Here is a 14,251-nt window from a genome sequence, read left to right on the forward strand (position 1 = left end):
CAAACAATGATAAGAATTAGTTCAGAGATCAGAGAACTTTTGCTGCACAGAGATACCAGATTAGTATTCAAAAACATGGTTTCACTTGGTAAATGAGGTTATTCTTCTCAAAAATATGAAATAGTTCCCCAATCTATGAATCATAAAATACCAAATTTCCCTGTGCATGATTACAAGTAGATTATTATACTGGTCATTGTTTTCTGTACCTTCTGAAATAAAAATGCTTATTGGTTGTCTATGATTGATTTCTTTCAGTGTTTGGGATAATACTTTTTTTTTCTGTATACTCGCTCAATGATTCAGAAACAGTAAAAGACAAATGGCCAAAGGAATATCTTCCAAATATAGAATCCCATATCCAGTGAAGCTTTCCTCTAATTTTCAGCAATAATCAAGATAAACCTAAGAGTAAACACATGGTATGCACTCACGGATAAGTGGATATTAGCTCAAAAGCTCGACATACCCAAGAAACAATTCAAAGACCATATGAAGCTCAAGAAGAAGGAAGACCAAAGGGTGGATGCCTCAGTCCTTCTTAGCAGGGGGAACAAAATACTCACAGGAGAAAATGCAAAGGATGAAACAGGGACTGAAGGAATTGTCATTCAGAGACAGTCCCACCAGGGGATTCATCCCATATTCAGCCTCCAAATCCAGTCACTATTGCTGATTCTAAGAAGTGTATTCTGACAGGTGCCTGGTATAGATGTCTTCTCAGGCTCTTTTAGAGGCTTACTGATATACATGAGGATGCTTGCAGCTAACCATCAGACTGAGTACTGGGACCTCAAAAGAGGAGTTAGAGAAAGGACTTAGGAAGCTTGAAGGGGTTTGCAACCCCATATATCAACCAGCCAGACCCACCCCAGAGCTCCTGGAGACTAAAGCACCAACCAAAGAGTACACATGGAAGCATTCATGGTTCCTGCTGCATGTGGAGCAGAGGATGGGATTATCTGGCATCAATAGGAGGAGAAGCCCTTGGTCTTGTGAAGGTTTATTTCCACAGTGTAGGGGAATGCCATGTTGTTGAGGTGGGAGTGGGCGGATGAGAGTGAGAGTATCTTCATAGAAGCAGGAAGGAGGGGCAGAGGTCGAGGAGAGAAAGGGGATAACATTTGAGATGTAAATACATAAAATACCCAGTAAAAAAGGGCAAGCAATGGGTGGTTTCTCTACCAGTCTTCTTGGTGTGAGCCTAGTAGGACTCCAGAACCAAAAATCTAAGACTTAGCTCCTAATTTATATCACTTTCAAAAGCATGAAAATGTGACACATATACACTGTGGAGTATTATTCAGATGTAAAGAAAAATACATTCACCCTTTCTAGCTCAAATTTGTCCTAAAGCAATTCATGAGGACTTCTAGTTTCATGTTCTTTACAGGTATTTAGAGCATATAGCCAAAGTAATGAAGTATCTCAGTTGGCTTCCCTGAGCATACTGAAGGAAATGTCCACAAAGGTCAGTTTTCAGATAAGAAAAAGAAATTTCCACTGGTCAAGTTGTATCATGTTGTAAGTTATTAGTAATGGCTCAACTGAAATTAAAAAGTAATATATTTACACAGTGATAGCCTCTTTCCATGATTGTCAGCATGTTAAAAATCCATCTAGATTTGTGTCTGACCTCACAATATTAGAAGGTTTCTTGGGAATTTTGTCTTTTTGATCTACCTCCTCTCATTTAGTTATGTCATCTATGCTCACAGTTTTAATTTTCTTTTTGTTTATGATGAGGGTTGTACAATTTGTATATTCAGTGTAGGTTTCACTCTCAGAATTGATCTCATACATGCAATTGTTAGCTCCCATATTCTCTGTGAAATATAATAGAAATCATAAACGTTTCCCTTCTAAACCTGTCAGTGTATAAAACTCTCATCTCAATTAAAACAAGAAACTTAATGTGTACTATTACTTGGACCGAATCATGGCATTATTCTGTGGAAGCTTCTTCACTTATGTTTTCTATTCAATCTGTAGATAATGTGGATACTATCTTCAAAATGAATCTTAAATCACACCACTTCACAACACTTAAGCTAGGTAAAGCCAAGGCCTACATCTTTGTCATCTCATGGATGAGTCAAAATCAATTTTGTGAGTCTCCCTCTATCATTTTTTTTCTATACACTTCCTCCATTCTATTTTTGGCCTTTCTCAGCACAATGATAATGGTCCATTGAGCTTGCTATATCAAATCAGTTTTCTGTTCAGGCTTATATAACTATTTCCCTTCATACAGAAATAAACCCTAACAAGTAATCCATAAGTTCCTATCTTTGTGCTATCTTACTTGGTGGTTATTTCAGTTTTTTTCAGATTTTCCTTCAAATTTCAGCTTCTCAGTGATGTTTAGCTTGACAACATGTTAGATTGTCTTCATATTTAGCCTGCATTAAACCTACCAAACTCGTCAGATTTTTGGTATTTGTTTGTTTTACATGTCATTTACTCCTCATTATATAGCATAGTCTTATTCTTAAGGGTTTTTTTTGTGTCTGTTATCTCTTTTCTCTAATGTCATTTCTTAATTCCATCAAGGAAATGGATTAGTTGGATCTGCTATTCTGTTTGGTTCACTACTGTGTCCCACATACTTGTACTGGTAACTAGTCAATTCTGAAAATCTGCTTCTGGAATTATTTGCTCCTAATTTCTGAAATTAAAATCATATTATTTGTATTTCTCGCCAAATCACATAAATGATTTCATATAAACTGAAAAATATATCTTGTTATCAAAATTAATGTCTTTCAAAGTTTTTAAATACTCCAAGATATAATTTATTGTATTTCAATATTTCTCATTCTGATGGTCATTTTTAGTAATTACCTTGGTTTTTGACAGTGTATATAGTGTGCTCTAATTACTATGTATCCTTCTACCATCTCAAATACCACTTCTATCCCTATGAATCCCACTGGGAATCATTTCTACCAGTCTCTTTCCCAGATTCATGATGTTTGAAGCAGTTTAAGGATCCATTTAAACAGGGCCACCAGATTCATCAATCTATTTTGTTTTTAAGTTTTACAAACCATGATTGCACATGGCTTTAAGAGCAATACTTGAGAAGTAGAGACATGAAAACCACAAAGTCAAGGTTAGGTAATCTCAGAAACAGCATCTTTGAGGTTAGACTGATATACATGAGACCCAAAGTGCACCCAAATAACACACACACACACAAAAATGAAGTATTGCTATAGAATTAATCACTAGTTAATTTTTAGTAATTACTTTGTTTTTTGACAATGTATATACTGTGTTCTGATTACTGTGTCCTTCTTTAATCTCAAATGTACCTTCTATCCTTGTCAATCCTATTGTGAATCATTCTTACATGTGTTTTTCCCAGATTCGTAAATCTGTTTGAAATTCATGAATCATAAATTTTATGTTCTGATTAGCTTCAAAATTGCATGCATACAAAAATGATTTCCTCCTTATGTCTTGAACCTGTAGCTAGAGTGTACCTTGGGTGCTTGCTCCCTATCCACTTTTAAAACACCCAAAGGAAGCTCAACTCCCAGGTGCTCTGACACACTCAGGAACACAAGTGAGGTGAAAATATCTACCCAGACACCCAGAGTAACTAGAACCAACCTGGGATCCTAAGACACAGGAACCCCTGCTCAGCCAGAAACATGGGTTCCTCCCATTTTGCCTAGAGTAGACCCAGGGCATTGGCTCCCCACCCACTCATACAAAACTCAGAGGAAACTCAACTCCCAGAAGATCTGACACAGCCAGGATCACTGGAGCTGTGACACACCAACATTCACAGTTGAGTCCAAAACACCTGGTATAACTGGGATCCCTACAGGAATCAGGAATCAGTTTGTCAGTTCCTTAGAAAATTGTACATATTACTACCTGAGGAGCCAGCTATACCACCCCTGGGCATATACCCCAAAAATACTCCAACATATAACAAGGATACATGCCCCACTATGTTCATAGCAGCCCTATTTTTAATAGCTAAGTGGAAAAGAACCCAGATGTCCTTCAACAGAGGAATGGATACAGAACATGTTGTACATTTACACAACAGAATACTAGGACAGTTATTAAAACAATGACAACATAAAATTCTTAAGCAAATGGGTAGAACTAGAAAATATCCTGAGTGAGATAACCCAATCCCCAAAAAACACACATGATATATATGCACTCATACGTGAATATTACCCCAAAAGCTAGGAATATCCAAGCTACAATTTACAGATTTCATGTAGCTCAAGAGGAAGAAAGACAAAAGTGTGATACTTCAGTCCTTCTTATAAGGGGGAACAAAATACTCACAGGAGAAAATACATAGTGTGGAACAGAGACTGAAGAAAAGGCCATACAGATACTGCCACACATGGGGATCCATCTCACAAGCAGTCAGCAAACCCTGTCACTACTGAGGATGCCAAGAGGTGCATGCTGACAGGAGCCTGATATAGCTGTCTCCTGAGAGGCTCTCCCAGAGCCTGACAAATACAGAGGCAGATCCTTCCAGCTGATCCTTGGACTAAGAACAATGTCCCTAATGTGGGAGTTAGGGAAAGGACTAAGGTTACTGAGGAGTTTTGAAACCCAATAGGAAGAACAAAAATATCAACCAACCAGACACCCAGAACTCCCAGGGACTAAACCACAAATCAAAACGTACACATGGAACAACCCATGTCTACAGCTGCATATGTAGCAGAGGATGGGCCTTGTCAGGCATCAGATTGGAGGACTGGCCCTTGGTCTAGTGAAAGCTAGAGTCACCAGTGTAGGGGAATGCCAGAACAGGGAGGTGGGAGGGAGTAAGTGGGTGGGTGGGGGAGCATTCTCAAGGAGGCAGGGGGTGGGGAGATGGAATGTGGTTTACAAAGGGGAAACTGGGAAAGGCAAAAACATTTGAAATGTAAATAAAGAACATATAACAAAAGATGAGGAAAAAGAAGAAAAAGAAAAAGGAAATATCTAATAAAAGAAAAAAATTAAAAACATTTTAGAATTTAATGAAAAGGAAGGCACAAAATATCCAAATTCATGGGACACAACGAAAGCAGTTCTAAGAGAAAAACTCTTAGCTCTGAGTGCTTCCATAAAGAAATTGGAGGAAGCATACATTAGCAGATTAACAGCACACCTGAAAGCTCTAGAACAAAAAAAAAAAAAAAGAAAAAAAAGGAAGAAAAAGGCAAAAAAAAACAACAAAAAAAAAAAAAAAAAAAAAAAAAGACAAAAGAAAAAAAAAAAAAAGAAAAACCAAAAAGAATAGGAGCTAGTTCTTTGAGAAAATCAACAAGATAGAAAAACTCTTATCTAGATTAACCAAATGGCACAGAGACAGTATCCAAATTACCAAAATCAGAAATGAAAATAGAGGCAAAACATTAGAAACTGAAGAAATTTAAAAACATATCAGATCCTACTACAAAAGCCTTTACTCAAAAAAAACTGGAAACTCTCAATGAAATGGATGATTTTGTACACAGTTACCAGGTACCAAAGTTAAATCACAATCAGATAAGGTATCTAAACAGTTCCATAACTCCTATGGAAATATAACTGAGTCATTAAAAGTCTCAACTAAAGAATCCCCAGTACCAGATGGGTTTAACGCAGTATTCTGTCATACTTTCAAAGAAGACTAACACCAATACTTCTCAAATTATTTTCTGAAATAGAAACAGAAGGAAAACTACCCAATACATTCTATGAAGCCATAGCTACACTCATACCTAAATCACACAAAGACCAAACAAAGAAAGAGAACTTCAGACACAAAAATATTCAATAAAATTCTTGCAAAATGAATTGAATAAAACATCAAAGTGATCATTCACTATGATCAAATAGGCTTCATCCCAGGGATACAGGGATGGCTCAATATGTAGAAATCTATCACTGTAAACCACTATGTAAACAAACTCGAAGGAAACATATGTCATTATCTCCTTAGATATTGAAAAAGCCTTTGACAAAGTACAACACCCTTTCATGCTAAAAGTGTTTTAGAGGTCAAGAATCAAGGTCTATAATGGAATATATTTAAAAAAAAAAAAGGAATATACAGCAAACCAATAGAAAAAGTCAAGCTAAATGGAGAGAAAATTAAACAATCCCACTAAAATCAGGGACATGACAAGGTTGCCCAATTTCTCCTATCTATTCATTGTAGTTCTTAAAGTTATAGCTGATCAATTAGGCAACAAAAGAAGATCAAAGGGATACAAATCAAAAAGGAGGAAATCAAGATATCACTATTTGTAGATGATATGACAGTATACATAAGTAACCCCCCCAAAAAAATCCATCAGAGATCTCCCCTACAAAAGATCTGTATGTCAAGAACTTCAAGTCTCTGAAGAAAGAACATGAAGAAGACTTCAAAAGATAGAAACATCTCTCATGCTCACTGATCAGCAGGAATAACATAGTAAAAATGGCCAACTTATTGAACGATTCACTGAAATCTCCATTAAAGTTTCAACTCAATTCTTCACAGATATAGAAAGAGAAATTCTCAAATTTATCTAGAGGAACAAAACACCCAGGAAAACAAAAACCATTCTTAACAATAAAATAACTATTTTTTAACTTTTTAAAAATATTTTTATTAGATATATTTCTTTTTCTCATCTTTATTAACTTGGGTATTTCTTATTTACATTTTCGATTATTTATTCCTTTCGGTTTCCAGGCCAACATCCCCCTAACCCCCCCCCCCCCCCTTCTCTATGGGTGTTCCCCCCATCCTCCCCATTACCACCGCCCCAACAATCCGTTCACTGGAGTTTCAGTATTGGCAGGACCAAGGGCTTCCCCTTCCACTGGTGCTCTTATTAGGCTATTCATTGCTACCTGAAGTCAGAGCCCAGGGTCAATCCATGTATATATAGTCTTTGGGTAGTGGCTTAGTCCCTAGATGCTCTGGTTGGTTGGCATTGTTGTTCATATGGGGTCTTGTGGGAATTGCCATCTGTGACCTCAAGCTATACTACAGAGCAATAGTGATTAAAAAAAACTGCATGGTATTGTTACAGAGACAGGCAGGAAGATAAGTGAACCCCAAAATGAACCCACACACTTAGGTCACTTGTTCTTTGACAAAGGAGCCAAATCCATCCAGTGGAAAAAGACAGCATTTTCAGCAAACAGTGCTGGTTGAACTAGTGGTCTGCATGTAGAAGAATGCAAATCGATCCATCCTTATCTCCTTGTACAAAGCTACAAAGTTCAAATGGATCAAGGACTTTCACATAAAACTAGATATGATCAATCTAATAGAGGAGAAAGTGAGAAAGAATCTCAAACACATTGGCACAGAGGAAAATTTCCTAAACAGAACACCAATGCTATATTCTCTAGCAACAATAGTTGATAAATGAGACCTCCTAAAATTGAAAAGCTAACGTAAGGTTAAGGACATTGTCAATAGGACAAAGTAGCAATCCACAGATTGTACAAAGATCTTTACCAACCCTACATCTGATAGAGGGCTAACATCCAAAATTTACAAAGAAGTCAAAAAGATAGACTTCAGAGAACCAAATAAACCGATTTAAAATGGGGTACAGAGCTAAAAGGAGAATTCTCAACTGAGGTATCTCGAATGATTGAGAAGCACTTAAAGAAATGTTCAACACCCTTACTCACTAGGGAAATGCAAATCAAAAACAACCCTGACATTTCACCTCACACCAGTCAGAATGGCTAAAAACTTAATTTCAGGTGACAGCAAATATTGGCAAGGATGTGGACAAAGAGGAACACTCCTCAGTTGTTGGTGTGATTGCAAGCTGGTACAACCACTCTGGAAATCAGTCTGACAGTTCCTCAAAAAATTGGAAACAGTTCTAACTGTGGAGTCTGCTCTACCACTCCTGTGCATATAACCAAAAGATGTTCCAACATATAACCAGGACACATGCTCCACTATGTTCATAGTAGCCTTATTTACAATAACCAGAAGCTGAAAAGGACCCAGATGTTCCTCAACAGAAGAATAGATACAGAAAATGTGATACATTTACACAATGTAGTACTATTCAGCTATTAAAAACAATGACTTTATGAAATTCTTAGGCAAATGGATGGAACTAGGAAATATCATCCTGAGTTAGGTAACCCAGTCACAAAAGAATGCACATGATAGGCACTCACTGATAAGTGGATATTAGCCAAAAAGAAGCTTGGAGCCCGGACCAGCGGAGGATCCCTGCCTTCAGCATCTCTCTGCTCTCAGGCCCCCTGGAGGGGAGTTCTCGCCGCCTGGTCCGGCGGACACTCCTGAGGCAGCAGAGCGGAGGAGACCACCAACGCTGCCCACCTGCCCACATCCCTGGCCCAGGAGGAAACTGCTCGGCCTCTGGGTACCCGTGGGAGGGCCCAGGGCAGCAGGTCCACTGCGTCTGAGACACCGCACCTGAAGGGACCGACCGGATAAACAGTTCTCTGCACCCCAAATCCCGTGGGAGGAGAGGCTAAACCTTCAGAGGCGGACACGCCTGGGAAACCAGAAGAGACTGCACGCTGCACACAGTTCTGACCCCAGAGGAAAACAAAAGCTCTCTGGAACCGGGTGCACGGAACCTCCGGAAAGGGGGCGTAGATCTTCCTGGTTGCTGAGGCAGCGGAGAGCTCATAGGCAACACCCTTGAGCAAACTTGAGCCTGGGGACCACAGGTAAGACAAACTTTTCTGCTACAAAACGACTTGCCTGGTGAACTCAAGACACAGGCTCACAGGAACAGCTGAAGACCTGTAGAGAGGAAAAACTACATGAAAGCAGAACACTCTGTCCCCATAACTGGCTGAAAGAAAACAGGAAAACAGGTCTACAGCACTCCTGAAACACAGGCTTATAAGACAGTCTAGCCACTGTCAGAAATAGCAGAACAAAGTAACACTAGAGATAATCTGATGGCGAGAGGCAAGCGCAGGAATCCAAGCAAGAGAAACCAAGACTACATGGCATCATCGGAGCCCAATTCTCCCACCAAAGCAAACATGGAATATCCAAACACACCAGAAAAGCAAGATCTAGGTTCAAAATCATATTTGATCATGATGTTGGAGGACTTCAAGAAAGACATGAAGAACTCCCTTAGAGAAACACAGGAAAACATAAATAAACAAGTAGAAGCCTACAGAGAGGAATCACAAAAATTCCTAAAAGAATTCCAGGAAAACATAAATAAACAAGTAGAAGCCCATAGAGAGGAGTCACAAAATCCTAAAAAATTCCAGGAAAACATAAATAAACTGAAAGAATTCCCTGAAAAAATTCCAGGAAAACACAATCAAACAGTTGAAGGAATTAAAAAATGGAAATAGAAGCAATCAAGAAAGAACACATGGAAACAACCCTGGATATAGAAAACCAAAAGAAGAGACAAGGAGCTGTAGATACAAGCTTCACCAACAGAATACAAAGAGATGGAGAGAGAATCTCAGGAGCAGAAGATTCCATAGAAATCATTGACTCAACTGTCAAAGATAATGTAAAGCGGAAAAAAGCTACTGGTCCAAAACATACAGGAAATCCAGGACTCAATGAGAAGATCAAACCTAAGGATAATAGGTATAGAAGAGAGTGAAGACTCCCAGCTCAAAGGACCAGTAAATATCTTCAACAAAATCATAGAAGAAAACTTCCCTAACCTAAAAAGAGATACCCATAGGCATACAAAAAAGCCTACAGAACTCCAAATAGATTGGACCAGAAAAAAACACCTCCGTCACATAATAGTCAAAACACCAAAGCGCACAAAATAAAGAAAGAATATTAAAAGCAGTAAGGGAAAAAGGTCAAGTAACATATAAAGGCAGACCTATCAGAATCACACCAGATTTCTCGCCAGAAACTATGAAGGCCAGAAGATCCTGGACTGATGTCATACAGACCCTAAGAGAACACAAATGCCAGCCCAGGTTACTGTATCCTGCAAAACTCTCAATCAACATAGATGGAGAAACCAAGATATTCCATGACAAAACCAAATTTACACAATATCTTTCTACAAATCCAGCACTACAAAGGATAATAAATGGTAAAGCCCAACATAAGGAGGCAAGCTATACCCTAGAAGAAGCAAGAAACTAATCGTCTTGGCAACAAAACAAAGAGAAGAAAAGCACACAAACATAACCTCACATCCAAATATGAATACAACCGGAAGCAATAATCACTATTCCTTAATATCTCTCAACATCAATGGCCTCAACTCCCCAATAAAAAGACATAGATTAACAAACTGGATACGCAACGAGGACCCTGCATTCTGCTGCCTACAGGAAACACACCTCAGAGACAAAGACAGACACTACCTCAGAATGAAAGGCTGGAAAACAACTTTCCAAGCAAATGGTCAGAAGAAGCAAGCTGGAGTAGCCATTCTAATATCAGATAAAATCAATTTTCAACTAAAAGTCATCAAAAAAGATAAGGAAGGACACTTCATATTCATTAAAGGAAAAATACACCAAGATGAACTCTCAATCCTAAATATCTATGCCCCAAATACAAGGGCACCTACATACGTAAAAGAAACCTTACTAAAGCTCAAAACACACATTACACCTCACACAATAATAGTAGGAAATTCAACACCCCACTCTCATCAATGGACAGATCATGGAAACAGAAATTAAACAGAGATGTAAACAGACTAAGAGAAATCATGAGCCAAATGGACTTAACAGATATTTATAGAACATTCTATCCTAAAGCAAAACGATATACCTTCTTCTCAGCTCCTCATGGTACTTTCTCCAAAATTGACCATATAATTGATCAAAAAACGGGCCTCAACAGGTACAGAAAGATAGAAATAATCCCATGCGTGCTATCAGACCACCACGGCCTAAAACTGGTCTTCAATATCAATAAGGGAAGAATGCCCACATATATGTGGAAATTGAACAATTCTCTACTCAATGATAACCTGGTCAAGGAAGAAATAAAGAAAGAAATTAAAGACTTTTTAGAATTTAATGAAAATGAAGGTACAACATACCCAAACTTATGGGACACAATGAAAGCTGTGCTAAGAGGAAAACTCATAGCACTGAGTGCCTGCAAGAAAGAAACAGGAAAAGAGCATATGTCAGCAGCTTGACAGCACACCTAAAAGCTCTAGAACAAAAAAGCAAATACACCCAGGAGGGTAGAAGGCAGGAAATAATCAAACTCAGAGCTGAAATCAACCAAGTAGAAACAAAAAGGACCATAGAAAGAATCAACAGAACCAAAAGTTGGTTCTTTGAGAAAATCAACAAGATAGATAAACCCTTAGCCAGACTAACGAGAGGACACAGAGAGTGTGTCCAAATTAACAAAATCAGAAATGAAAAGGGAGACATAACTACAGATTCAGAGGAAATTCAAAAAATCATCAGATCTTACTATAAAAGCCTATATTCAACAAAACTTGAAAATATGCAGGAAATGGACAATTTCCTAGACAGATACCAGGTACCGAAGTTAAATCAGGAACAGATAAACCAGTTAAACAACCCCATAACTCCTAAGGAAATAGAAGAAGTCATTAAAGGTCTCCCACCAAAAGAGCCCAGGTCCAGGCGGGTTTAGTGCAGAATTCTATCAGACCTTCATAGAAGACCTCATACCAATATTATCCAAACTATTCCACAAAATTGAAACAGATGGAGCACTACGAATTCCTTCTATGAAGCCACAATTACTCTTATACCTAAACCACACAAAAAGACCCAACAAAAGAAAGAGAACTTCAGACCAATTTCCCTTATGAATATCGATGCAAAAATACTCAATAAAAAATTCTGGCAAACCGAATCAAGAGCACATCAAAACAATCATCCACCATGATCAAGTAGGCTTCATCCCAGGCATGCAGGGATGGTTTAATATCTGGAAAACCATCAACGTGATCCATTATATAAACAAACTGAAAGAACAAAACCACATGATCATTTCATTAGATGCTGAGAAAGCATTTGACAAAATTCAACACCCCTTCATGATAAAAGTCCTGGAAAGAATAGGAATCCAAGGCCCATACCTAAACATAGTAAAAGCCATATACAGCAAACCAGTGGCTAACATTAAACTAAATGGAGAGAAACTTGAAGCAATCCCACTAAAATCAGGGACTAGACAAGGCTGCCCCTCTCTCCCTACTTATTCAATATAGTTCTTGAAGTTCTAGCCAGAGCAATCAGACAACAAAAAGGAGGTCAAGGGATACAGATCGGAAAAGAAGAAGTCAAAATATCACTATTTGCAGATGATATGATAGTATATTTAAGTGATCCCAAAAGTTCCAGAGAACTACTAAAGCTGATAAACAACTTCAGCAAAGTGGCTGGGTATAAAATTAACTCAAATAAATCAGTAGCCTTCCTCTACACAAAAAAGAAAACAAGCCGAGAAAGAAATTAGGGAAGCGACACCCTTCATAATAGATCCAAATAATAAAAGTACCTCGGTGTGACTTTAACCAAGCAAGTACAAGATTTGTACAACAAGAACTTCAAGACTCTGAAGAAAGAAATTGAAGAAGACCTCAGAAGATGGAAAGATCTCCCATGCTCATGGATTGGCAGGATTAATATAGTAAAAATGGCCATTCTGCCAAAAGCGATCTACAGATTCAATGCAATCCCCATCAAAATACCAATCAATTCTTCAAAAGAGTTAGACAGAACAATTTGCAAATTCATCTGGAATAACAAAAAACCCAGGATATCTAAAACTATCCTCAACAATAAAAGGACTTCAGGAGGAATCACTATCCCAGAACTCAAGCAGTATTACAGAGCAATAGTGATAAAAACTGCATGGTATTGGTACAGAGACAGACAGATAGACCAATGGAACAGAATTGAAGACCCAGAAATGAACCCACACACCTATGGGCACTTGATTTTTGACAAAGGAGCCAAAACCATCCAATGGAAAAAAGATAGCATTTTCAGCAAATGGTGCTGGTTCAACTGGAGGTCAACATGTAGAAGAATGCAGATCGATCCATGCTTATCACCCTGTACAAAGCTTAAGTCCAAGTGGATCAAGGACCTCCACATCAAACCAGATACACTCAAACTAATAGAAGAAAAACTAGGGAAGCATTTGGAACACATGGGCACTGGAAAAATTTCTGAACAAAACACCAATGGCTTATGCTCTAAGATCAAAATCGACAAATGGGATCTCATAAAACTGCAAAGCTTCTGTAAGGCAAAGGACACTGTGGTTAGGACAAAAGCGGCAACCAACAGATTGGGAAAAGATCTTTACCAATCCTACAACAGATAGAGGCCTTATATCCAAAATATACAAAGAACTCAAGAAGTTAGACAGCAGGGGAGACAAATAACCCTATTAAAAAATGGGTTCAGATCTAAACAAAAGAATTCACAGCTGAGGAATGCCGAATGGCCAAGAAACACCTAAAAAATGTTCAACATCGTTAGTCATAAGGAAATGCAAATCAAAACAACCCTGAGATTTCACCTCACACCAGTGAGAATGGCTAAGATCAAAAACTCAGGTGACAGCAAATGCTGAGGATGTGGAAAAGGGAACACTCCTCCATTGTTGGTGGGATTGCAGACTGGTACAACCATTCTGGAAATCAATCTGGAGGTTCCTCAGAAAATTGAACATTGAACTGCCTGAGGATCAGCTATACCTCTCCTGGGCATATACCCAAAAGATGCCCCAACATATAAAAAAGACACGTGCTCCACTATGTTCATCGCAGCCTTATTTATAATAGCCAGAAGCTGGAAAGAACCCAGATGCCCTTCAACAGAGGAATGGATACAGAAAATGTGGTACATCTACACAATGGAATATTACTCAGCTATCAAAAACAATGACTTTATGAAATTCGTAGGCAAATGGTTGGAACTGGAAAATATCATCCTGAGTGAGCTAACCCAATCACAGAAATACATACATGGTATGTACTCATTGATAAGTGGCTATTAGCCCAAATGCTTGAATTACCCTAGATGCCTAGAACAAATGAAACTCAAGACGGATGATCAAAATGTGAATGCAGATCGCTCCTGAGAACACAGCCAGAATACAGCAAATACAGAGGCGTATGCCAGCAGGAAACCACTGAACTGAGAACAGGACCCCTGTTGAAGGAATCAGAAAAAAAGAACTGGAAGAGCTTGAAGGAGCTCGAGACCCCATATGTACAGCAATGCCAACCAACCAGAGCTTCCAGGGACTAAGCCACTACCCAAAGACTAT

This window comes from Rattus rattus, chromosome X (genome assembly GCF_011064425.1).
Source record: "Rattus rattus isolate New Zealand chromosome X, Rrattus_CSIRO_v1, whole genome shotgun sequence".
NCBI lineage: Eukaryota > Metazoa > Chordata > Mammalia > Rodentia > Muridae > Rattus > Rattus rattus.